Source organism: Lissotriton vulgaris, chromosome 3_1 (genome assembly GCF_964263255.1).
Source record: "Lissotriton vulgaris chromosome 3_1, aLisVul1.2, whole genome shotgun sequence".
NCBI classification, from domain to species: Eukaryota; Metazoa; Chordata; class Amphibia; order Caudata; family Salamandridae; genus Lissotriton; species Lissotriton vulgaris.
The window spans coordinates 2,090,302,820-2,090,327,032 of NC_141689.1; the positions used below are offsets into that span (position 1 = coordinate 2,090,302,820).

Here is a 24,213-nt window from a genome sequence, read left to right on the forward strand (position 1 = left end):
CGGTTCCTCCTGCCTGGAAAAAGGCAATGGTCCGAGCACTAATAAAGAAGCCTCATCTGGACCCCTCGGACTTTGCCAACTACCGCCTGATCTCACTGCTCCCCTGGGTCAGTAAAATCGCGGAGAAACACATCAATCTCCAATTGGTCAACTACCTGCTGTTAGACCCTACACAGACAGGATTCAGGCCTAAGCATGGAACAGAGTCCGCCCTCCTTATGGTCGTCGAGGAGTCCAGAAAAATCATCGATCAAGGAGGATCAGTGGCAGTGGTCCTCCTTGATCTCAGTGCGGCGTTTGATACGGTCAGTCATAACACCTTACTGAACCGTATAGCAAACGTCGGCATTGTGGACAAGGCCTGGCTCTGGATAAAATCCTTCCTGAGCGACAGGTCATTCAAGGTGTTTGACAGACAAGCCGTCTCCTCCAGCATACCGATGAAGTGTGGAGTCCCCCAGGGCTCCTCTTTAAGCCCTGCGCTTTTTAATATCTATATGAGGCCACTGGCTGAGGTAGTTCGTCCGTATGGAGTTAAGATCATTTCCTATGCGGACGACACACAGCTGGTGGTCTCCTTAGCGCAGGAAGCCCAACATTCTCCATCGGGGGGTCTAACCAAATGCCTGGAGGAGGTGAAGTCCTGGATAACGCTGTCCTCACTGAAGCTGAATGGGGACAAGACAGAGCTCATGCTGCTAGGCCCGGCCGACCCGACCCTCTTCAAGTCATTATGGCCCACCTGTCTAGGCCCCCCCTGTCTAGGCCCCCCCCCCCCGGCTCCAAAAGATAACATCAAAAGCCTAGGGGTGTGGCTGGACAAGAACCTCACTTTTAACACCCAGGCCACTAAGCTCTCCGCCACCTGCTTTGGACTCCTTCGGACATTGAAGAAGGTCCTACCCCTGCTCCCAATGGAGGCCAAACAAACAGCTATTCAGGGCATAATACAATCACGCCTGGACTCAAACAACGTCCTTTACCTGGGAGCCCCAGAGTACTCATTAAATAGGTTGCAGCTGGTGCAGAACTGTGCGGCCCGCACCCTACTGCAAATTCCACGAAGAACCTCAGTCAGAGAGGCATTGACCAGCCTTCATTGGCTGCCAGTACGGAAAAGAGTGACCTTTAAGGCAATGTGCATTGCCCATCAGGCCTTCTGGGACTCGGGCCCAAAACTCTTGCGCAGCCTAGTCAGCCAATACCACCCTGGCCGTGAACTACGTCCCAGCCAGGCCTTCATGGCAACAATCCCCAGAATCAAGAGATCTAGAGCAGGTGGAAGAATGTTCACCCTCAACGCCTCAAAAATCTGGAACACCCTTCCCCCTCACCTGAGATCTAACCCGAATCTTGCCTCTTTCCGCAAGCAACTAAAAACCCATCTATTCAAATCCCCGTAATCATCTCAGCCCCCCATCTTCCTCCTAGTCTCTGACAGTCTCATTACACCCTTCTTCTGGTTCCCTAGCGCTTGGACGCCTCAGGGCAGCAATCGCGCTGTACAAATGTATTTCATTCATTCATTCATTCATATAAATATTAGAAAGTACCCCCTTTTGAGCAAGAAGAAACTCCAGGAACATCTTAAAACTGCTGCAAAGCCCAGAAAAGTTATCTCTGTCCATTTGGGACCCGGCCCATCAGGAAGGATGTGTGAGGCCCCAACATGAACAAGTGACACACGGAGGCAGGTGCCTAAGTGTCACACTCTAAGCTGATTTGTGCGCAGACAGGCTGCCTAGCACCAATTTGCATGATCCAGTCACAGGCTGAGTCCGGGGGAGTAATCTCCCATACAACATAGCCAAAAGGTTATGATTGTCAGAAACCTGTTTTAAATTACCCCTGGCGGTTTTGAGATATAAACCACAAACGTAAAGGAGGAGACAGAAACACACACCTGGTCACAGCCATCAGTCAGTCGCCTGTTACCTATTCTCATTCTTTTAGCAGTAAAGTCACAAGGACAGTTACACTGCATAACATACTGTCCAGTTTTGAACATGCTGTAGATTACAGGCTGTTCATTAAGACATCACATGCCATTAACTGCAGACTCCATATGTATACATTTGTAAAAGGTGGAGGGAGAGGGATGAGATGGAAGAAAAGAAAAAGGAGGAGGGAGATGAGAGAGAGGGAAGGAGGGAGACAATGGGAGAGGGTGAGAGGGAAGGAGGTAGATGCAATGAGGAGAGAGTTGAGAGAGGGAAAGAGATAGAAAAAGAAGGGGTATAGGTGAGATTGGAGGTGAGAGAGATGGACAAAAAGCTGTAATGGAAGTGGAAAAGCAAATGTGAGGCACTGGACATGGCTATTGCAGAAAATGAATGTAGCCAGAGGTGCGTTGGCCAGCTTGGTTGATTTACAGATAAGATCTCCGTTATGGGAAAACAAATGTTCTCTGGTACTTTTATTGTTGCTTGACAGTGCTGGACACCCAAAGAAATCTGTAGCACCTGCTATAAAACGAAAAGTTATTTTGAACACAGCACCCCCCACCTCACAATATCCGTGCCAGGAATGACTGCACCAAGTGCTAAAGCCGCACAGCAACAGAGCAATACCATAAAAACTCCGACATATGCATCACAAGTAATCATTTGTAACCAAAAAAAACATTTTAAAAAACAGCATTATTCAACCGAAACGAAGTATGATTCTAAAACCCTGCAGTATCATTATTTAATTTCAGCAACCTCGAACATACCTGAATGTATACCGGGTGTGGAAGGTGGGGAGGGGGTCACGGGCAGAGAGAAAACATGGCCTGCACTTTGTTTACAGTGCATGTTATAAAAATGCTAGCGCAAAGCAGTTCCGATTCTACAGTGCGAATAGCTCTAGTTTGATAAGAAACAAAGAAATTATTGTTTCTTGTAACATGTACGTCAGGCGGGCAACGCCCATTGAACTCAAAGGGCTACAAACCTCCCCTCCCCCACCCCCGTCCATTGTGTGTGTCAGTTCGAGCTGAGACAGCTTCCTGTGCACACACACAGCCGCACCCGAGTACTTCACAGGTCTTTAACTCCTTCCATGCTGCCGTTGGCCATTGGCCGACGGCAGCGCTACCTCGCTGGTGCTGCAGTCGGCCAATGGCCGACGAGGCCCCGCCCGTTTTTTAAAACGGCCGCACTGCCGCGAAATCGCGGAAGCAGCCAACAGGTTAAAAGACCAATTCCATAGGCTTTGTTGTTGTTTCACCCCTTCTTAAGAGCCCCTGCATCTCCACTCTGCATTATGCTAGAAGTCCGTACTTTTCACGGCGTTCCCATTTAAAATGCTGTGGCTGGTCTAAATCTCTTTCTAAGCAGAAATGTGTGCGTGTTGTAAGACTGTCTGAGCGCTTGGAAAAGACTCTGTGCAGAGCTCGCATCTTACTGGGAACAATGATTATGAACCCTTTCATAATCATTACTTGAACTCTAGATACTTGCAAAGGACATCGCACGCAAGTGGATGCTTGACTTATAGAAATATAGCGAAGTTTCCAGTGGACAATTGCAATAAAATATCAATACTTCCCCGGTAATAATAAAAAACACATCTGTAAATCAACAGCGATCCAAAATAAAAGAAAAAAAATCTCACAGCAGTCCCAAAGTTAAAATTAAAAAGAATGAAAAGTGCCCTATCAACCTATTGCTGCTGTCATGTTGGTACATTCCACCCTTGGCCCTGAAGCATTCCAGATGCGGTATTCAGTGAGCAACGATCTATGGGGCAGCTCCTCCGTTTGACTGGAGGAGCGTCGCCCCACCAAAAAAAGCCGAAGGCCAGAGCTGAAAAATAAAATGGTAATTAAGTTTATTAATTGCCATTTTATTTTTCAGCAACCGACCCATCCTGAACTGAGTGATAAGACAGAGCGGGGACAGTGCTGCCGAGTGGCAGCAGGGAGCTGTGTGTTTTAAAATGCATATGTCTCTTTGGCCGGCCGGCTTGCGATGGCCAGCCAAACATGCACATTGGAAACTTCTCTAGACTAGCTGTCTTAGACAGCTTGGTTAGAGAAATCCCAGGTCTCCAGTGCTCTTGAGAGTGCTGAGTGAGGCTGCTCCCTCCAGTCGTGCATCTGCTCCCATGCTGGTGAGAGCAGCACCAGGATTGGTTTGGGTAGTTGGCTGGATCCCGCGTTATAGCCTGCCTTCAGAGAAGACGGAAAGAAGAGGAAGTTGCATCGTGCAGGAAAGTAATTTGTTTTGTTTGTGTGTACCCTGCCCTACCATCATCGATACATGCCAGCCACCACTGAACATTGCTTTCCACACACACCAGAGAAAGTAAAATGACCAAAGCGAAGGTGGGAATGTCAACTCCTTGTGAATCGGCAAGCACTGCCGGCATCGGGGAAAGTTATTTGTTTGAATATATGGACGCATTCAGGGGCCGTTCAATATTAGAGCAAATTTGTGATGTGGTACAGTAAAATTACAAGCTGCAGTGGCGGCAAATGTCAAATTCTAAGCAAATAAGAGTTTTATTACATCTGCTCCCTCAGCCGCCAAAGAAAATTGCTACAGTAAACATGGATGGTGAAAACCAGTGAAAAGTAAGCAAGCCATTTGACAAACAATAATATTGTGAGTTTTAAATTTGATATTGCTGCTTGTACAAATTAGTTTCTGTCCCTGGCTAATCCCTTGTTTAGGTCAAGCATTCAAGACCTCTTGTACATGCTTTAGTATGTACTTATATGTGTATGTACTCTGTGGGCTCTGGAGATCAGCCCTAGGACTTGTCTGCTTCCGTTTAGGGACTTATTTTCTGTTCAACTGCCTCTATTTAACTGTCTTGATAGAAAATGACCAGCAGAGGTCGGTAAAATACCAAAATTGCTTTTTGCTGAGGGACTTTCTTTTTTTTTTTAATTCAAATCTTTTTTTATTGAAGAACAAAGATGAAATAGAAAACAATACAATACAAGTAATCTTCCAAGGTACACATGAATAAAGTATTGGCGGAGTGATACTAACAATAATCAAATCAAGTCAAAGAAGAAAGAGAAGAAAAGGGGGAGAAAGAAAGAGAGGAAAAGCGAGAAAGAAGAGAAGAGAAAAAGAGTAGAGAAGAGAGAGGACAGGTGTATCCGTAGTACAATAGCAATCGGTTTACCCAGACCTGGTCCGCTGCGCGCGTAACAGGAAATATACAGAAGCATACATAAAATATACAGTAAGCATACATATTCAATCCCACCAAGTTCTATAATGATTCTATTTAGTCAAGTTGACCGTTGAGCTGTACTTCATGGAGGCTCAAAGTGGGAGGATGAAGCATCCAGGCGTCGACCAGAGTTTGTTGTTCGAAGGTTTCCAAGTGGCTGACTGCAGTGCGGGATTGTCCGCTCCTCTTAGAAAGGAAAGCCATTCCAGCCACATTTTAAAGTTGACTTCAGCAAAATTTTTCCATTTGTAAAGTACGACTTTGCACGCCAATGTCAACATGAATTGTGCTTCTAAAGGGCCCATAATAACATATATAAATTCCTGGGTAGGGGTGATTCCAAATACTTGCTGAATATATGTAAATATTTTACTCCAAAACGGTCGCAATAAGGAACAATTAAAAAGCATGTGGGCCAAGTCACCTGGTTCTTCCTGGCAGTTCCAACAGGTAGGCGTGTCCCTCAGTTTACATTTAAACAGTTTCTGTGGGGTCCAAAACACTCTGTTCAACAACATATACTTAGTTTGGCATAGGATCGGGGATACCTTGTTTGTTAGTGCGGTGTTGTGTATCACTTCCCAGTCTATCACTAGGCCTGTGGAGTTAGGCTCCGCCTCCCACTTACATTCTGCCGACCTATGTGGTTTCTTGGGCAGGGGGAGTAGCAGTTTATATACTCTGGATACAAAATGATCAGCATGGTACAATATTCGGAGACGGGTCACTAGCCAAGGCAAGTCTGTAGTGAGGGGACATTTGGAGATAGCGGCTTTCAGTTTTAGGAATTGGTAAAATTCTATGGGTGGCAAATTAAATTTCTCTTGTAATGACGAGAAGGGTAGGGGCCTGCCATTCTCATAGAGGTCACACACCATATGTATACCTTTCGCAGCCCACAGTTCCCAATAAAGGGTCTGACCCTCCATCCGGAGCATAGGGTTACGCCATAATGAGATCAAAGTAGATCTCTTAATCACCGAAGCAGTTTTATGGGACTGATCAAGTCGGAGGAGTGCTCTTCTGGTATTTAGCAGAATGTATTTAGAATGAGGTACATGGGCCAAGTCCATGGTGAGGATAGCCGAGAGGGGTGCATGTGCCATTAAGGAACGTTCGATAGTTAGCCACACAGGAGTGTAGGATGTAGCATCAACCAGCCAAAGTGCCCCTTGCTTACAGAGGAAGGCTGTTTGGTAGTTCCTGAACGAGGGCAGGCCCAGGCCGCCCTTTTCCTTTGCTAATTGCAGCTTTTTTAGTGATATCCTGGCTTTCTTCCCTCGCCACAGGAACTCTCCGAACAACCGATCTACCTTTTTAATGAATTTGTCTGAAAAAGTCATGGGTAGCATGGAGGCTAAGTAGTTAACTAGAGGCGTGCACATCATTTTAAGGGTCTCAGCCCTACCCCACCAGGATAAAAATTTTGGTGACCAGCTGTCCAACAGTTTAGATATCTTCTTTAATGTCAAGTCTTCATTTAATTTCAGAGTCGTAACCAAGTCCTTCTCAAAATCTAAGCCCAAATATTTAAAAGCTTTCGGTTGCCAGGTGAGGCCAGATGAACCCAGAATTTCTTTACCCCCAATATTATTCAGTAACTTAACTTCTGTTTTGTCTTTATTCAGTTTATACCCTGAAACTCTAGAGAACCCCTCAATTGTGTCCATCAGTGCCGGGATAGCCTCGTCTGCCTTTTCTGTCAGGATCAGCACATCATCGGCATATGCAGTCAATTTTACAGTGCAGTCATCGAATGGAACACCAGCAATGGCTTCATTATGTCTAATATGCCACAGAAATGGTTCTATTGCCAGTAAGAACAGAGATGGAGATAGTGGGCAACCTTGTCTCGTCCCCTGTTTCAAACAAAAGGAAGAAGAAAAGGAGCCACCCGCTCTAACCTTGGCAGTAGGGCCGGCTTATAAAGCCGTCACGAGTTTAGTAAACGTCTCTCCTAGGTTAAAATTGTGTAGAACTGCCTCAAGGAAGGACCAATCTACCTTGTCGAAGGCTTTTTCCGCGTCTAGTGTGACAGCTACCGTGGGAGTTTTCAGAAGTTTTGCTTTTTCTAGGGCATGGGCTAGCACTCTGGTGTTATCACTAGACAATCTATGCTTCAGAAAACCCGCTTGGGATGGTCGCTTCTGCTAATGTGCCCCTCACCTCCCCTGATTCTGTGAATTCGTGAAAGAGGTTTAGAAGAGGTTTAATCAAATCCGCTTTAAAGCTTTTATAAAATTTGGCCGTGAAGCCATCTGGGCCCGGTGCCTCCCGCATTTCAATCCCCTGATCGCTTTTTCCACCTCAGTGGCCGAGATCGGCGCATTAAGACTGAGTTGTTCTTCAGGTTTTAATTTTGGTAGAACACATTCCTGCAGATACTCCTGAATCTTGTCTACATCCACCAACTCGTTTTTAGCGTATAAGTCCTCATAAAAGTCTCTAAAGACTTCGGTTATTTTTTGGGGGTCTGAGTGATTAATTCCTCCAGAGTCCCTAATAACATTAATAGCATTCTTTTGGACCTTGAATTTTAGGTATGCCGCTAGGCTCTTGCCGGCCTTATTAGATTCACATAGCTTAAACCTTCGCTTCCTGTCTAGCCACACCCCCGCCCTCTCGCTCACTAGCTTGTTATATGCATATTTTCTGTTGGTCATAATATTGAGCGTCTCCCTGTCCCTTGTCATTTGGTGTTTGTTCTCTAGGATAGCTATTTCAGCCTCTAACCCTTCCAGCTTTGCATTACAGTCTCTGTTCATTGCCGAACGAATTTTGATGCACACCCCCCTTATTGTACTCTTCAAAGCCTCCCATCGTACTAGATCCGAAGTGTCCCCTTTCACATTATTCTCCAAATAAGACCTAATGGCTGCTAGAATTTCGGTTCTATTCTGTTCTTTGCTTAAGATTTCTTCATTGAGTCTCCAAGACGTTTGTTTAGGGGTCGGTTTAATGTTACAAATGGATAGAGAAATGCATGAGTGATCTGACAGTACCCTAGGTTCAATTGATGTATCCTCTATCCTTGCTACGCCATTTTGTGTGATGAAAATGTAGTCAATGCGGGAGAACGAGTCGTGAGGGGAGGAGTAAAAAGTGTAATCCCTATCAGTAGGGTTTTGTATTCTCCATGTATCAATGAAGTGAAATTGTTGACACAGTTTGATAAAGGCATTGTGTGATTTGTTCGGTTTGAATACACATTTTGAATCCCTATCTAAGGCCGGGTCAAAGGGGAGATTGAAATCACCCCCAACTATATGTACCGCCGTATCAGGTATCGTTGCAATCTGCTTGACTAAGTCCTGCCAAAAGTCCAAGTCACTAGCGTTAGGTGCGTAAACATTAGTGACAAAGAATTCTGTGTTGTCCTTAGAAAGTTTCACTGTGACCCAGCGTCCCTTTTCATCTGATGAGGAAGACAGTAATTCTACTTTGGACTTCTTTGACAGTAATACCAGAACTCCATTCTTTTTACCAAGTGCACTAGATCCTACAACCTCTGTGTAAAACTTGTTGCGCAAAGTGTAAAATTGCTTAGCATCTAATTTGGTTTCTTGTAGCAATACAATGTCCCCCTTCTGCCTGCGTACATAGTCTAATATCTTTTGCTTTTTAACGGGTTGATTTAAACCTTTAACATTCATAGACAGAATCTTCAATCGATCAAGTGAGCTTGCCCCAAATGGAGTGGAGATCGGTGTATGTGACATTTAAATTAGTATATGTATCATGAATGGACCGTGAGAGCCAAGACGAAGCATGTTACACGGCGCATTATGCACAGGACACATTGGATTGTTCCCTATGACGTAAAACGGGGAGAGACCATGCGCAGACATCCGGGCGCCCTGGGATAGAACATGACTGGTCTGAGTACGGGCAAACAAATACAACATATGTATGATACAACTTGTCCAATCAAGAGCAAAGAGACAGACCGGAAGAGAAGGAAATAGCAAGGAAAGGAGAAGAGGAAGAAGAAGAGAAGAAGAAGGGGAGAGAAGAAGAAGAAGAAAAAGAAAAAATGCAAACCAAAGAACACTACACCCATCCCCCCCAATCCCCCATATCCCCCCACCCCACCCTCCCCAACTGTAGTACAGAAGCATGGCGACGTGAGGAAAACCGCAGCAACCCTCCCGTCTACACTAGTCACGTATAAACATTGGAACAGTTATGCACAACGCAAAATGCATATAAACACTACTTAAGCAGTGGGTTATTCGAACATTAGAACATTAGAACTTTGGAATGGTGTGGCAGAACCAACATATAATCAATTGTTCGACTAGGATGCCCCCACTATATAATCTTGATAGATCAGAAACAATCTTATGTACCCGTTCGATTATAGCTATCGAGCAGAAAGTTGAGAAAACAATGACCTGAACCGTTGTAAAGTATTATAGCTTCATACCCTACAGCAAAGGTCTGTAATGGTTAGTAGTCATTTGGCCCATGCCTCAGTGGTGGGTAACCTAAACAAAATCAGTAATTTGGCAGTAACCATTTTCTTAAACAAAAAAGTCTCAGCGTGGTCGATCTGAATTCCAATCTATCCCGAGTTATCCTGCCAGAGTTCCGGGGTTTGCTCCCTTCAAAAGGTGTAAGCCAATAACAACAGGACTATGTCAAATACAACTGGAGAAGCAAAGTAAGGAGACCTCCAGGACTGAAGCCCTAGCGCGACGTTTCAAGCATCATAGAACTTCCGGTGCAAGGAGGCATCCGTAAACTTGGGACCTTACCCTGTAGTTACCTTGTAATTGACAAGCGCATTAGGCTTGGAGAGCCAGCAAAGCAGAAATATCCTGATGAGAGTGCGGAGGCTCAGATGTGGTCATTTGTAGCCTGAGGCCGAAGCTGAGGCTGCTAGGCTATCTGGATTATTAGTTTCCATGTCACGCTCCATATCTCGTTCTTCTACGTCTTCAAGCATATGTTTAAGCTTCCTGGGATCCGTGAAGTAGTGAGACGATCCACGTATCGTCACCCTGTACTTCGCTGGGCCTACAAAGCCAAATTGATATCCCTTCACTGACAGTTGTGGACGTAGGGCAAGGAAGGCCTTCCTTATTTCTACGGTCTCCTTACAGTAGTCTTGGGAAATGTAGACCTTGGTGTCCTTCCATAGAATATGATTGTGCTTCCGCACGAAGGCAAGGATTTGCTCGACATGTTGGTAGCGCAACGGTTTACACACGATGGGCCTTGGTCCTCTCTGCGTCTTGTTGATTCTTCCTGGCACTCTATGTGCCCTATCAAATTCAAGCGGGCTTGTGAAAGTCAGGTTCGTGGCTTTAGTAAACCAGGATTCCAAGAACTGAATGCATGAACCTTCCGACTCTTCGGACCCCTCCGGAATCCCAAAAATGCGTAGGTTCCCTCTCCTATTCCTATCCTCCAACTCGGCTAGTCGTCTAGCCGTCTGATCTGAGGAGATGTGTAGGTGTTTCAGAGCCGTTGAAGTTTTAACCTCTATGTCTTCCAGGCGACTGATCCAGGATTCTGTTTCTGTTAGGCGCGCATTAGTATCTCGGATATCTTGACGGATTGCCACCACTTCTTCTTTGGTGACCTTGGCCAGGTCCTTCACTTCATCTAGCCTATTTAATATCATATCAAGTGCGTCCGGAGTGATCTTCTTTGGTTTATTTGGTGATCCCGGGTTCGAGTGATCCGACTTAAGCCTTTTAAGGGTAGTCTGGTCTTTGGTATCCATCTTGGTCGCTAGAACCTTCCCTAGTTTGCCTGGAATCACAAGCTGCGTCCGGAAAGTGTGCAGTACAAGTCCATATAATAGGGTGGACAACTAGATCTCAGTATGCCGGGAGCAGCATTACCATGCGTTTGGGATCTCAGGTACAGAGCACCTCACATATTCATTCAGACTGCGCACGTGGTGTACACTGGCATTGGAAAAAGCTTTGCGGAGACAAGACTATCGTTGAGAGGTTCACCAAATATTGATTATTGTGTAGGTAGAAGAGAGCCGAGTCTTAGGCACTAATCAGCATTCGGGGATAGCGCTGGTGCAGCAGGGAGTCGAATACAGTTCGGTATCATGTAATCCCGGGATGCAGTATGTGTGAAGCACAGATCACGTGTTTGGTGGGGTTCAATACAGTCTAATGATTGATACTGCAGGCATACATCGTGGTTGCATTAACATTAGCTTCTCATTTGCCATATGCTCACATGTTCAAACTGGTAGAGCAGTTGTCAGTATTGCTCTTCTGTTGTTGCATGTAACATTCTGTAGATTAACATAAGCTGGGTTCTAGGGACTAGTCAGCATTCGGGGATAGCGCTGGTGTAGCAGGCAGGCACTCAGTTTTAAGCCCCCACCAACAGAATGGCATCCATTATGTGTGAAGCTGCACTCAGCATTAAGCCCCCATCAACAGAATGGCATCTATCACGTATAAGGCACAGAACACGTGTTTGGTGTTTGGTGGAATTAGCATTAGCTTCTCATTGCCACATGCTCATCAGTATCAGTATCAGTCAGTTATCAGTATCGCTCTAGGCAAGGATGGCTGGGAGAGTCACTTTGTCTCGGACTGCGGTGCATTACCGAGTGGCGGCCGCCATCTTGTGTAAGACGGAGGAAGCCTCGGCACGGGCGATCACCAAGTACTCACGCGACCAGTGTTTTCAGTCCGTCTGCTCAGGGGCGCATTCCTTCGTCGGCCCTTCCCTCCGCTTCAAACTTCCTCGCTACGGCAGGTTCCCCGCATCGGCACGCTGGAGATTACCTCTCGCTCCGCGTCTTCCTTTCGCCGCGTTCTGCCGCCATGTGTGTCCGGAGCTTCAAACGGCACAGCTCCCGAACCACTGCAGTTACGACCGCATGGGACAGCTCCTCGTAGTCCGTGAGCGTTCCGGTTCCTGAAACTGCGGTCACATTTCAGCCACAGAGCTGAAGAAGCGATCCAATGTAAGATTCAAGCGCTCGTGACGGGAGCTCTATTTAACTTTCTTGATCGAAAACGACCAGCAGACGTCAGTAAAATACCAGAATCACTTTAGCATTCTCTAGATTCCAGTCCATTGAAATTGTCTTCCACGAGCACTCATAGACAATATTTTTTTCAAATCTTGTATTTTCAGTGATTTGAACACCGAAGGCCCTGCTTTTATAATCAAAACAGAGCTTTGGACTATACCATTTCCCGCTGAAAGGCAATATTTCTCCACATGTGTTCCCATACCTGGCGTGTCACGCAGTTTGGTGCTCACTTTCCCCTCCATGTTAAAGAACAGTAGATGTTTCAGTACCCAGGCCAATGTGCTACATAGCTAAATACATATAAGGTTCCAAAGGCGACACAGTTTGCATTGCAAATGCTTGTTTTATCATAGGTTGTACTACTTTCATTTGCATAGGAAAATGCATGTTGATATCTTTGAGTGCTTTATTTTTATCTCGAGTCATGGACGTTTCCTTTTAAAGAAACCTACTTTTCCCCTGAATTGTTTAAGGTATTACCACAATGTCCAGATAATTACTCCTGTTCATAGATTCTGCTACTCAGGTCCTCGTTACGAGAGGCCGATAATCCTGTTACCTGCTCCATCAGAAGTTGAGCTCTGCCAGTTACCCTGGATTGCTCACGTTTCGTCTGGAGAGGTCAGCTTCATAAAACAACTGAAACCTCCTAGATGTAACTGCAGGAGAAAATTAGGAATTGCCAGGGAAATTTGAACTTTTACTTTTTTAACACTCTCCCCAAAATTCCTCAAATAATTCTAAGAGTTTGACATGGACTAACGGGAACCCTAGTATTGTTGCTCTGGGGATGCTAAATTACCATTCCTGCATCCTCATTTTCAACAAAGAAGGTAATTTGTAAATGGGTAGCGCCACCTCAGCATCAGCGCATCATCACCTCAGCACAGCACCAACTCAGCATCACTCCGCACCACCTGAACACCAGCAGAGCACCACCTCCTCATCAGTGCACCACCACCAGTGCAATACCACCTCAGCATCAGTGCATCACTAACTCAGCATCACTCAGCACCAGGAAAGCACCACCAAAGCATCACTCAGCACCACCTTAGCATTACTCAACACCACCTCAGTATCACTTAGCACCACCTGAGCACCACCTCCGCACAAGCACACCACCACCTCAGTATCAATCAGCATCAGTGAAGCACCACTTCTACATCAGCGCTGCACCACCTCCGCATCAGTGCAGCACCATCCCAGCAACACCTCCTCATCAGTGCACCACCACCAGGACAGCACCATCTCAGTACCAGCACAGTCCTACCTCCGCACCAGCGCACCCCACCTCAGCAGAAATTCAGCACCAACGTGGCACCACTTCAGCTTCAGCACAGCCCCCACTCAGCACCACCTGAGCACCAACCCAGCACCACCTAAGCACTAGCACAGCACCACCACCTCAGCATCACTCATCACCACCTCAGTATCACTCCGCATCACCTGAGTACCACCTCCGCATCAGCACAGCACCACCTCTGCATCAGTGCACCAATACCAGCGCACCCCACCAGCAATGCAGCACCAACGCAGCGCCATTTCAGCCTCAGCACAGCCCCAACTCAGCACCACCTGAGCACCAGCCCATCACCACCTAAGCACTAGTTCAGCACCACCACCTCAGCATCACTCATCACCACCTTAGCATCATTCAGAACCACCTCAGTATCACTCTACTTCACCAGAGCACTACTTCAGCATCAACACAGCATCCTCTCGGCATCAGCACAGCTCCACCAGCTCAGCCCCACCTCAGCAGCAATTTAGAACCAGCGCAGCACTACTTCAGCGCAGCACCACCTCAGAACAGCACCAACTTGGCATGACTCAGCCCCACCTGAGCAGCAGTGTAGTACCACCATCTCAGCATGACTCAGCTCCATCTCATCACTCAGCAGCACCTCATCACTCAGCAACACCTCAGCCTCACTCAGCACCACCTCAGTATTACTCTGTATCACTTCTGCACCAGCACACCTCCACCTCAGCATCACTCAGCACCACCGGAGTATCATTCAGCATCATCTGAGCATCACCTCCACACCAGCACACAATCACCTTAATCTGCCTTCGGAATCTGGCACTGTTGATTCTCCTCTAGTGTCCGTCCGCTGCTCGTGTGGTAATTCATGTACTCTATCCCAACCTCCACCCTCCCATTTCAAGACCGGAGGATACCATTATGCATTATTCTTTTAATGCAACTTCAAGCACAGCCGTTTTAAAGTAACATCATAAAGCAAAGCTCTAGAATGTACAAATGTAACGTTGGCAACAGCAGCACACAGATCTGCCTCTTTTAAATGCGGCTTCAAGACAGATAAGTTGTGCTCTTCCTATACTCTGACATTGTACTGTTGTTTTCTTTTTATCTGCTAACCTTATTTGTATTATTCCTTTGTGAATGCTTTTTGCTTTCGTGCCTTTGACTGTTCTCACTGTTTTGTCCCCTGATTTTGGTGATTATTTCCTTACACTTTTCGAATCGCCTTGTTCATGAGCGACCCCACTCAGCTCCTCTGTGCATTATTTTCAGTCCTGTGATCTGAGCCACTCATGTTTGGCTTCCGCATTTCATTTGGCTGCCCTCCATGCCATAATGTAACACTCAAGCGCTTCCCCACTCCTCTTCAGTCTTGGCCTCACGGCCTATTACCATAGGTGCGCCTCTGATCCGTTACCCGCCTCTCTCCTTTTCCCTTCCCGCCGTACGACCCGCCCTCACGATTCATTTGTGCACTAAGGGCGCAGCCGTGACTCTAAGCTCCAATTTAGGGAGTGCGGGCAACGTCGCACCCCCTTCGTGCCATCGGTTTTTCCCCCTTGTGGCGCTCACGACTAATACATTTTTTTTTTAAAAGGCGGAAGTCAAAAGTCAACCAAGGGCTCTCCTGCATTTGAGGGAAGGCCCTTAGCAACCACACCTAAAAGTTACGTATCTCAATGCTTAACTAGGCTTGACAAGGTTCCCTAGCAACGCGTACTTTCAACGGCTGATCGCCTGACGGTTGACAGCTCGATAGGTTTATTTCCTCTCTCCTGGCAAATTTTGTAGTTTTTCTTTCACCTAATTGCAGTTTCCTGGCTCCATCCATTACCTATACTATTAATAGCCTATTTAGTGTCCCCCTGCTCTCTGTCCTCCTGCTCTCTGTCCTCCATGTCTGATGTTGAGTCAGATGACTCTCAGACCCATGTTCCTGCTCCTAATACCAACGAGGAGCTCATTAAGAAATGAATACACAAGGAATTAGAGTCCTGCATGAGGGAGACCATAAGCAAAACTGTTGCCAGAAGGAGATCTCTTTCCGATCCCATTAACCCCTCTGCTCTCCACGGAGGGCACAATGATGACCTTAACAAAAGTCGGGGTAAAAAAATAAGAAAAAGGCAACAATTTAGTAAATGTGAGCACTATGGGAGGTCAAAGTACCTTAAATATATTGAGAGGTTTATGCACCTCAAGAACTGAAGGAGAACTATGCGCCTCAAGTGGTTCGAGAGGCCTACGCGCCCCAAAAGACTAAGTGCCCATAACGGCACATATCACTTGGATGCCCTAAGCGGCTCACAATATCAAAGTACTACAATGGATCCCCTCTTATCCAAGTAAATAGATAGCTGTAATGAGTCCTTAGACAAATACATTTTTGACCTAGATCAAACTGACAATGATATCGACCTCGACCTCTCGGAAGAGGAACTCCCCTCCTCCTCAAAGGAGATTATTTTTGACCCCCTTGGCGGGGAAATGTTCTCCCCTGACAATATACAGCACCCTAGGAGTTCCCAGTGGTGGCCACAAATACACGTGGCCAAGTTTATGAAGAGGTGGGTCAAGAACCCTCCTAAAAGAGATGTAGGTAACATTCAGAAGGCAGAATGCCCACGACCCAATATTCAAAATAAATACTGCCTTACACCAAACTTGGAACCTGAACTCATCAAGTTCTTATTCAAACTGGGCAGGGATCCCAGGAAAGGTATGGAACGCTCCCTTAAAAACTGTCAGGATCGCATGCTTGACATGCTCGGCCATTATGCCATATGATTGATTTAATTGAGCTATACTAATGGTTTGCAACCCAACATTGATCTCTTACGAGGGTGGAGTCCGAGAACCCTAATCCTCCACGGTAATGCCAACGCTTCTCTAAATACCGAGAGAAGGAAAGTGGTTTTGTCCAAAATTGATCCCAAGCTCTGCGACATTGCAGAAAAGGAATCCTCATCCAACCCTAATGGCTTCCTCTTTGGGGAAGATATGATTAAAGGTTTGGGAAAGTACATAGCAACCTTTACGGCTCTGGACAAAGCGCAAGCTAACATGCGCTGAGTCTTCAACCCAAGTGTTTTTGCCAAGGCTGGCAGAAGGGTTCGTTCTGCCAGTCGCCTCTTCTAGAGACCCTTCTCAGGGCAAAGAGGTTTTGGTCCTCCATTCCAGCCTAACCCTTCATTCTACCCTCAACAAGGTCGATCCTCCGGCTAAAGAGGCTTCAGGGCCAGAGGCACCAACCCCTCCAACACCCCAAGTAAGTACCCTTCCTCCTCATCTTTCCTCTTTAACACAGAGAGTAGGGGGTCGCTTAAAACACTTCCTACACAGTTGGAAACAAATTACACACGATTCTTGGATTTTAGAAACTGTCCAGGGTTTCAGAATAGATCTTAAAGAAAAAAACATTCACATTTTAACTCCCCAAGTGTTAAACTTGCCACTAGAGCAACAAACTATTGCGGCAGAAGAGGTAAACTCAATGTTCTTGAAGGGCGCAATCGTAGAAGTTCCATGGGAACGCAAGAACTTCTTGAGCAATATTTTCTGAGTAAAAACAAAAAGGACAAAGGGTGGAGACTAGTAATAAACCTAAGAGCATGGAACAAATATCTCATCTACAATCACTTCAAGATGAAGGGTATCCATCTCCTCAGGGACATGCTCTTAGAAAAAGATTGGCTAGTAAAAGTAAACTTTAAAGACGCCTACTTCACAATTCCAATGGCAGAGGAGTCACAATCCTTCCTCTACTTTGCGTGGAACGACCACCTTTATCAGTTCCAAGCTCTTCCTTTTGGCCTATCTTCGGCCCATTGGTGCTTCACCAAAGTAATGAAGGCCATTACCACGGTCTTGAGAGAAAAGGGTGTGCGCCTCATAATCTATTTAGACGACATACTTATCATGTCTTAAGACCATTCTCAAATTATGAAAGACCTGAACACTACTGTGGATTTAATAGAGAGTACAGGCTTTATTATAAACAGGGAGAAATCCATCATGACTCCCTCGAGGTCTCTAGAGTTCCTGGGCTTCACGGTAGACTCTGTGAAGTCTTTGCTCTTACTTCCAGCAAAGAAGATATCCAATATTCGGAAAGAGATACGTCATGTTCTGAAACTAGATCTTGTAGCCTTAAGGGAACTAGCCAGACTTCTGGGCCTCCTTTCATCATCTATTCAGGCTATCTTCCCGGGCCCTCGAGCACTTCAAAGACTGAACGACAGGGCTCTCTGTTCTGGCCTTTGGTACAGAGACAAAATTTACCTAGGCTCGGAAGCCAAGACGAAACTGATTTGTTGGTTAGAAAATCTGGATTCATGGAATAACAAAGCAATTTTTGGGACTTCTCCGGACTACGTCCTGGAATCAGTTGCCAGCCTTCATGTATAAGTTGCTTGTTTCCAGAATCTGGACACAGGAGGTTTATTGTCCTATCCAGAGAGCTTGAACCATATAAACTTTCTAGACTTAACAGCCGGGTTTTATGACCTTATGAGTTTCAAACAATCTCTTCAAAGGAGGTCAGTCGTCCTCAAGATGGACAACATGTCAGTCGTTGCCTACATAAATCGTCTAGGGGGCACGAGGTCACCAGACCTCTCCAACCTAGCCAAAAAACTGTGGATGTTCTGCTTGGAACACCAAATTTTTTAAGAACAGAATACCTTCTGGGTCTAAAGAATGTTTCCACAGATTAGAATTCAAGGTACCTCTTAGATCACACCGATTGGAAATTAAACGCAAACGTATTCAAGAGTCTAGACTATCTTTGGGGTCCCCTAGAAGTATACCTCTTCGCGTGCAGACTCACGTCTCAACTTCCCAGTTACTTCACCTGGATGCCAGGCCCGGGAACTCTGGCAGTGAACGCCTTCCTCCAAAATTGGAAAGGAATTCGGGGATATGCTTTTCCCCCCTTTGTAATGATCCTGCGCGTCCTTCAGAAGTTAAGGACAGAAGAATCTTCAATAGTCCTAATAACTCCCTTTTGGCCGTCCCAAGCCTGGTTTCCAACAGCCTTATGAAATATTCTTTCTGCTCCCAGCTTCACCAGGCCTCCTAAGAGACATAGATGGTTTGGATCACCCGCTTCTTCTGAACAGGACTTTGAACCTACTTGCCTGGAAAGTGTCAGGCAAGGCAATAAAATATTTGCGCTTTCCGGGCAGGTTTCTTCTCTCCTCCAAGAATCTTGGGCCCCCGGTACACACTATAGATACAACGTCATCTGGAAAAGATGGGTTTGTTGGTGCCTGGAAAGGAACCTGGATTCCATGGAGGCTCCTATTGTGCATGTAGCCAATTTTCTTGTTGAGGTCTTTCATATAGGTCAATTAACTGTTATAGATCAGCCATTTCTGCGGGTCACTCCCTTTTAAATGGTAGAACTATCGGGAAGAACCCTATAATTTGCAGAATTATGAAAAGCATCAGGCTTAAAAGACCTCCCAAACCTAAATATGACACCCTATGGGACGTTAAATTGCTACTTGACCTTTTTTGTAACTGGCTGAACTTATTAGATAATAAAAGACTCTCCATCAAACTAGCTTCTCTTCGATGTCTAATATCCTGCCGTAGAGTTTCGGACTTTAAAGCATTGGAAATATCCAACAGATCTTATGACACCTTCGGCGTCAGATTTGAAATTATCAAGAGAACTAAAACGATGTCTGATATGATTTTTTACCCTTGGTTTGACGCTTATTTTAAATTATGTGTGGTGGATTGCATGAAGGAAAATGATTCTATGATGAAAATTCATCGCACCCCTGGTGTAAACCAACTCCCTATATCCTTTAAGCCCTTCAAACCTGTTTCTTCTTCTTCCATAGCTAAATGGGCTAAACTGGCTATGCTTTTGGCAGGCATTGATCTCCACAGGTTTCAGGCACAGTCTTTAAGAGGAGCTATGGTTAGCCAGTCCTTTTGGAAAGGAGGTAAGTTGGATAATATTCTCAAAGCAGCAGACTGGTCAAGTTCCTATACCTTTGCAAAACATTACTGCAAACCTGTCGAACACATGTCTGATGTAGTTTTACTTCACTACCGACATGCATAATGGTAGCCTCTGGTCTTGTAATGAAATTGCGATTCTCCTATTACCAGGACCAGAGAATCTGGATTTCATTAAAGACACGGAGGCTAACATTGTCCCAACCCTTCCTCCAGGTAGTGGATTTTAACATCTCTTTAACTTACTGCATTCTTCTTGTTCTAAGAACTTTTTAAGTGGAACGTTTTGTTTAAAATAGAATATAACTCACTTATCTCACTGTATTTTGTCTTAATATGTGTATTATCAATTACCAAAGCAAAACCAAAGGGGATGATGGACGGAGTGTTGAAAAATGCAAGCACTCACCCACAGTCAGTTCACCCTTAGTTGGCAGGGTATGCCCAGACGTGGGTCCCTTGCTCATTTTGCCACTGGATTCAAGCTAGCCTGGCTGACGACGGCTGATTAGCCAGAAACCGGTTCCAGGATGCTTGTTTCTGGTCCAGGGAAGACATGGCTTGGCAGTTCGGGCTGGACTGTTCTCATGAAGCACAGGGTCAGACTGATTTGCATATGGTCATGTCTGAACTGGGGTGACGGAGTGAGCTAAAGAATGATGATGGATTAAACCCAGATCAGTTGACTGGGGGTGAGTGCTTGCAATGTTCAACACTCTGTCCATCATTCCCTTTGGTTTTGCTTTATTATCAATTACCACCGATTCTTTTTCCCCCCTTTACATAGAGCGTTAAGTACAATTCCTAACATTTATTCCTTTTTCAGATAACTCGTCTTGATTGGCTCCTTCTTGATTGCAAGCAACTCTCGACTGCAAACATCTCTCAATTTATTCCGCTTGGAGTCCCTCACTGTTTCAAAGAGAGGCCTTTTCCCTTCAAGATGCCATCTCTCTGACTTTTTTGGCTTTGGAAGAACTTTACCTTTTTGCTCTCATTGCATTTAAAAGAGGCAGATCTGTGTGTTGCTGTTGCCAGCATTACATTTGTACATTCTAGAGCTTTGCTTTATGATGTATCTTTAAAATGGCTGTCCTTGAAGTTGCATTATAAGAATAATGCATAATGTTAGCCTCATGGTAATAGGAGAATCGCAATTCTTCGCTAGTGTCCGTCTGCTGCCTGTGTGGTAATTCAGGTACTCTATCCCAACCTCCACCCTCCCTTTGCTTATGTCCCCTTCAACCCATAACGAAAACAAAAGCACTAACAAACCAGCATTATGATAGGCAGGAAGAAGTTGCACATAATGGCTTCTTGGTTATATGTAAGGTAACACAAATGCTTATAACACTTTGTATTATAACTTTCAACATGCTGCACAGAAGCGACAATGCTCTACAATATAGCTTAAAGACATTTGCAAAGCCAATAGCTATGGCTAAATATTTCTATGTCCCAAAGGTGAGACCTATTAGCTATGCCAATGCTTGTTTACATCCGTTACCTAGGAGGTGGCTCGATATCCTCTAGTTCTCCTTTTGTTTCTGTTACTGTTGGGAGAGTTTATCCTGTTGACCTTTCTTTCTTTTTGTATTTTCTATTTTTATGATTGGAATCATCCCTTGAGGGGGAATCTTACATCTGATTAGGGTGATGTTGGTTTTAAAAAGGGCAATCGGCTTGGTTTTGTTTGTTGGGGGGAGGAGCCTTAGTTACGGGTCTTATTCTGTGATTCTCAGCAGCATGGAACGTTTTACCTGCGACCTCTATCTAAGCGCTTGCTTGCCACACTAGTTTTAATTTTAAGACCCTTCACTCAAGGCACTTCTGGAGTCTCCTTTATAAATTGTGGATTGGGGTCAAGAGCAGACCCTCCTGGCTTGCACAACATCAGCCAGTGCTCTTATCTCTGGTAGCCACTCATTCTAGCAAGTCTCTCTCTCTCTTTCTCTATATGCCAATTCACAGTTGTCACACTAAAGCGGCGGTAATCCCTCAATATCAGCATCCCCACCCTCCCATGCACGAGGCAAGTGCTGAAGATGGGGAATCTCGATGAGGTTGCAGCTGTCAGCGACTTCCCTACAGCTACGTCACTCGCTGACTAGGCTGCAGCTGGTACCCCCATAACAAAAGCAGAGATCAATAGCTATTTTCAGGAAAAAGAGTCCCAAAACTATCAAGTACAGAGAGGTGAGATGTATTAGTATGGAGAGTCAGCAGGAACATTTCTAGCGATGGGCACAAGACGGAAAACTGCTAGAAATAACATTGCCAAAATTAAGAACAGGATTGGACAGCATGAGACAAGGCCTGCGAAGATTATTGGTGTCTTTGAGCAGTTTTATAGGAAGCTATACCAAGCTAACTCTCCAGGAGCGAACTCAACAACTGATGGCGATAGCTGGCCAGTGCTCAAAAAAATAGACAAAACAACATATCAGGAGTTGGAAGGAAGAGTTAGTATTGCCTCCAGAATCTCTTCCAGTACACTCTCCCCCTTCAGGGAAAGAAGCTGGTCCAAATAAAATCTCTCTGGAACTTAATAAAACACTGGTACATGAGATTGCCCCGGTTATGCATGACCTGTTTATAGATGAGCAATAAAGCGGGATCCCGCCCCAATCATGGCAAGGTACGAACATACAGTGATATTTGCCAAAAAGGGCAAACCACCGGAACTGCCAGCCTCTTATCGTCCCATTTCGCTGATGAACTCTTATGCCAAAAACTTCTCAAAAGTCATAGCTAATCGGCTAGAGAGAATCATAGCGACATCAGCATCGCCGTGGCAAAATGGCTTTGTACCGGGCAGGGGGACCACAGACCAGATCAGGCGGGTTATCTCAATATTAGATATAGTGGAGGCAGAAGGTATTGAAGTGGCTGTGGTCCTCCTGGGCGCTGAATAAGCCTTTGATTGATCGAAAAAGCCTTTGATCGGGTATCGTGGCAATACCTCTGAGGAGCTCTGTCAGAGAGGGGGCTGGGTCCATGCCTATTCACGGCTATCCTGGCCTAGTATTACAAACCGTACGCACAACTGCAGGTGATGGGTAGCACATCAGGAAGAATCGAGATAGCCAGAGGGACAAGACAGGGATGTCCCTGCTCCCCAATCCTTTTTGCCATATATTAAGGCCCCTTTATCAACCAGATTATGCAAAACTCTGCAATTAAACCTGTAACTGGCAAAGGGTATAACACAAAGATTCTAGCATATGCAGATGATATTACAGTAATCACCACAGAACCGGATAAGGCAATTAAAGAAGTTGAAAATATGGCAGAGGAATGTGGAAAGAAATCAGAGTATCTCCTGAATAAGGGATGACACAAATTATCTGCTCTTCTCAAAATCTCTGCAAAGTAGATTCTGCCACATATCTAGGGATTAATATAACATCTGAATGCAGTTGCTCTTTCCTATCGGAAAGTTTCCCTCTGAGTGCACTGCCAAATATCAATCCAAACGAATTTAATCAAAGGAATCCAAATTTCAAATAAAGTTATTCGAACACTTTGTTTATTGTAAACATTGTAGATGTGATCTCATTTAATTCATGAGTAGTTTAACTGCTTCATTAAAGGATAAGTTCATAATCAATAAGACAAGCATCCTAAATGGAGAAAACGGAGAGTGCGTATGACTAGTTTGGTTGGCCCTCGGGCCAACCAAACAGTCAGCACCCACAACAGTGGGCAAACCACTCCTCCCCTGCCCTGCAGCAGGACGTCCCACCTTCGTGCCCCCATCCCAAACCTTCTGCTTTCACGCAGTTCCGAAAAGCAGAAACATAAAATGTTATTTATAATACCATTTTATGTTTCTGCTTCTCGCTCTGCGATAAAGTTGTGGAGCTGCTCCTCTGCCCACATGGAGGAGCCACCCCTGCTGGCAGCACGCACCTTCCTACCACTCACAGTCTGCAATGTGGACAGCGATGCCTCGCGCTCTAGGTACCTCCCTGACCAAAGAAACCTCCTCAGTTTCCACAAGCAAATTCATGTGCAGACTGGCCAGATGCATGAGATCATGTCACCGGGGACCAGGGTGATAATCCCACTATGTAGTGTGGACCGTTGGACGATGGTGCCAGGTTTCCAAGATCCCTCGACGTCCCGGCAATCCTTCCCAGTATCCAGCGCTGGCAAGGGCTCTGTCCAGTGATCAGTTCAGTTTGATCTGACACTCCGGCACCTCCTCACATGCTGACAGTTAGAGGGTGTATGAGGCGGTGTGTTAGTGTCAGACGCACAAGAGAGCTTGCACATCTGTGGTAAAGCTAAACACAAAGCAAAATGATTTTCCACTAAAGAGAGATGTAGCTACGAAAAACCTGCATTGGGTAATACTTACCTGACATGAAGAAATCAGATCTGAATCTACATAACTAATATTGTTCTCTGAAATCATAAGTCACCAGCAAGCAGTCATGAACTACTGTACAATTATTCTCATTTCCAAGTTAATTCACTTGAGTGCAATTTTTTGATATAATACTTTATGATTTTTCCACTTAAATAGTAATTCCCATTCTTACAATGTGTGTTAAACTTTAAGGTTTGCTCGAACTGCTCTTCTAACTTTTAGGTAAATGTTGGCTCTTGACCTTTTCAAGTATTCTCCTTTATGGTACTAGATCTTACCTAATGACATGTTTTAAGATATTTCATTGCAGATAATTTAATATCGACCTTTTTTGGATGCACATATGTGGTTTACTTTTTGTTTTATATCCTACAATTAAAGATTTAAAAATTGAGAATCTTTTTT

At 45.2% G+C, this 24,213-nt stretch overlaps 1 protein-coding gene across 1 annotated transcript in view; it reads left to right on the top strand.

The window, feature by feature from the left end:
• CLOCK (clock circadian regulator) overlaps positions 1 to 24,213 on the top strand; it is a 1,177,342-nt gene that overhangs the window by 768,323 nt on the left and 384,806 nt on the right. The gene's annotated exons all lie outside the window — the stretch shown is intronic.